Here is a 3,626-nt window from a genome sequence, read left to right as displayed (position 1 = left end):
TTACGGCCGGCACGTAAAGGAAAGCGCGGAGTAGAGGGGGGTGGGCGTGACGGCGCGACGCACAGGTGGTACAGCCGCCATGTTGGTTAAGGGCAGAACGCCAGTAACTTCATAATAGGTGATTGGGAAGGGTGTAGAAAGCTAAAAAGTGTAGCTTTCCTCATCTTTAGGCCTCATGCACAAGAATAGGACAGGTTATATTTTTTTTGCGGACCACGGAACGGAGCAACGGATGCGGACAGCACACGGAGTGCTGTCCACATCTTTTGCGGCCCCATTGAAGTGAATGGGTCCGCATCTGAGCCGAAAAAACTGCGGCTCGGATGCGGACCAGAACAACAGTCGTGTGCATGAGGCCTTAGGCTACATGCACACAAACGTGGTTTGTTTCCGTGTCCGTTCCGCAAAAAAAAATAGAAAAATAGATGTCCTATTCTTGTCTGTTTTAGGCATTATTACAATGGATCTGCAAAAAAAAAAAAAGCATGGCATCCATTTTTTTGTAACAATGCCAAAACGGACAAGAATAGGACATGTTCTATTGTTATTGTGGGGCTACGGAACGGACATACGGATGCGGACACAGCACACGGTGTGCTGTCCGCATTTTTTGCGGGCCCATTAAAATGAACGGGTCCGCATCCTATCCCCAAAAAAAAAAACAACGTAACGGACGCGGAAACAAACAACGTTCGTGTGCATGTAGCCTCAATAGGGGGAGAGATAGATTTATCAGCATCTTTCCAATACAGCTTGGTGATAGAAAACTGTCTATGGTGCTCTTAGTAACCAATCACAGCGCAGCTTAGATTTCTTACAGTGCAAGTGAACGATGTAAACTGCACTGTGATTGGCTGGTTTTATTTTACACACTTTCATAAATTTCCACTTTGGGTCTCTATTCTTCACCAACGTTAAAATCTCTGCTTGCTGCCAGTGAATGAAAACACTGAACACAGAGCTGAGGGTTTGCCACAAAGCTATCCAATCCAGGCCTGTTACAGTGTGTCAGTAGTAGGCAAAATGTATTAGCATGGGGGTTATACTGGTTAGACTGGATGCGGTTACATTCACTGATAGCAAGCAGAGAAATTGTAAAGAAGTGAAACGTAAATAATGTGAGAACACCTATATGTTGTAGTAAATTGCACAAAAATTGGGTGCTGCTATCTGGTTGTAGAAAAATCCACTGCACCTAGCATGTCAAGGGGGTTTGGTTTGATTAAAAGGGTGTGGTTTTGCTTGGAAAGGGGCGTGGCCTAAGATGCTCCTTGGGTCTGTGAAAACTATGGACACACCGCAGGTGACCACTGCAGCCAATCACAGGCCGCAACGCTGACCTGCTCCCCTTATGTCACCCACACCCTGGGTTGGCCAGGTCGGGGCCACTCTCTTAGGCTACGGCTACACGGCGACAATGTGTCGCAGAAAAGTCGCGCAACATTTTTTTCATAATAGTAGTATCTAAGATGGATTTTTATGCGACTGTTGCGTCGCAGTATGTTGAATATCGCAGTGTGACACAATAGACCATCCTTATAGAAAATGTTGTGCAACACTTTTCGCAATGTAGTTGTACCCTTTATGTCGCGTGACACGTCGCCATACAGCACTAGCCTTAGTATTGGATAATCCCTTTAGTTTTCAGCCCAGCAGTGTCCGTAGAATATGCATTGGGGAGCGCAAATAGCGGTCCCTAGTGCACGGAACAGCCCGGCACATAGGGGATAACTTCAAAACTGAGCACAACCCTTTTAAATACTGATGACTTATGCTCACGATAGATCATCAATATCTGATCAGTTTGGGTCTGTAGCCCCGCAGCTGAAAACCGCATCGCGAAACCACAGCAGTTTGCAATAAAATCATGCCGTTTTGACTGCGCAGTCAAAAAACGTCCCACGTGAACGCAGCCTTATGTCTTGTTCCTGAAGATCTGTCAGAGGAATCTAGGCGTTATGTATGGCAGCAGCCTGTATTCTGATGCAGGCTTGTGGGATAGCCACCATGATCGTGTCAGCCAAGGGTTCACGCACACACACGGAGCCCGCTCTCTATGGGGCAATATGGATGTCACCTGCAGGGGTATTATGGAAGAGGGGCACTTCCTACAATCATCTTATACACTGCTCAAAAAAATAAAGGGAACACAAAAATAACACATCCTAGATCTGAATTAATTAAATATTCTTCTGAAATACTTTGTTCTTTACATAGTTGAATGTGCTGACAACAAAATCACACAAAAATTAAAAAATGGAAATCAAATTTTTAACCCATGGAGGTCTGGATTTGGAGTCACACTTAAAATTAAAGTGGAAAAACACACTACAGGCTGATCCAACTTTGATGTAATGTCCTTAAAACAAGTCAAAATGAGGCTCAGTAGTGTGTGTGGCCTCCACGTGCCTGTATGACCTCCCTACAACGCCTGTGCATGCTCCTGATGAGGTGGCGGACGGTCTCCTGAGGGATCTCCTCCCAGACCTGGACTAAAGCATCTGCCAACTCCTGGACAGTCTGTGGTGCAACGTGACGTTGGTGGATAGAGCGAGACATGATGTCCCAGATGTGCTCAATTGGATTCAGGTCTGGGGAATGGGCGGGCCAGTCCATAGCATCAATGCCTTCGTCTTGCAGGAACTGCTGACACACTCCAGCCACATGAGGTCTAGCATTGTCTTGCATAAGGAGGAACCCAGGGCCAACCGCACCAGCATATGGTCTCACAAGGGGTCTGAGGATCTCATCTCGGTACCTAATGGCAGTCAGGCTACCTCTGGCGAGCACATGGAGGGCTGTGCGGCCCTCCAAAGAAATGCCACCCCACACCATTACTGATCCAATGGCAAACCGGTCATGCTGGAGGATGTTGCAGGCAGCAGAACGTTCTCCACGGCGTCTCCAGACTCTGTCACGTCTGTCACATGTGCTCAGTGTGAACCTGCTTTCATCTGTGAAGAGCACAGGGCGCCTTCTCGGCCTTTTGGCTAAGATCAAGTGTAGTATCTGTTCTTCAGTCCTGTAGAGCTACGCTCCAGGCTGTACTCCTTCCATGGCTTGCCATGGTCGTTGAGCGGAACGGAGAACCACACAGCAACCCTGGGTGGCGGAACATGGGGGGAGTATTGTACTCTCATGTGAAGCTACCTTTGAGCTCTGCTGGATCGACGCCATCTAGGTCGAGTTGTGTTGAAAGCCCAAAGTGCGAGTGCCCCGGGGGGTGGTGCCCCTGGGGTGCCTAAACTCACGGGTTAAGTCCGGCCCACGAGTGACGGCACATTTGCACAAGCACTTTCTTTCTCAGAATTTTAGCACACACCTCTATTTGCTCGGCTTCGGCCTTGAAGATACGAGGAATTTTTATAATTCCGGCCGAATGTCTGGGCCTTAAGGGCAAAACATTTCACTTATTTATTTTTTATGTCACTGTGTGCACTTTACACGTTGTGTGTCCACTAGGATTTTCAAGGGTTGCGGCGCCCTAACGGGTACCCCCTCCTTGAGGTCTAGGGTGTGTGTGTGTGGCCATTTTGGTTCCTCACCCCCCTGCCAAACCCCTTGGGCTCTCCCTCCGGGGAGAGTCCAGACCTTGTTGAAGCTCCTGGCTGACGCCCTGGGTGGCA

The 3,626-nt window shown here is 48.2% G+C and overlaps 1 pseudogene; it reads left to right on the top strand.

Moving 5' to 3' along the window:
* Window positions 1–2,970: 2,970 nt before the first annotated feature.
* Window positions 2,971–3,053, top strand: LOC121009084 (annotated as a pseudogene).
* Window positions 3,054–3,626: the final 573 nt, after the last annotated feature.

Source organism: Bufo bufo, chromosome 7 (genome assembly GCF_905171765.1).
Source record: "Bufo bufo chromosome 7, aBufBuf1.1, whole genome shotgun sequence".
NCBI lineage: Eukaryota > Metazoa > Chordata > Amphibia > Anura > Bufonidae > Bufo > Bufo bufo.
The sequence above is the reverse complement of the archived record's forward strand: the minus strand, read 5'-3'. Positions and strand labels throughout refer to the sequence as shown.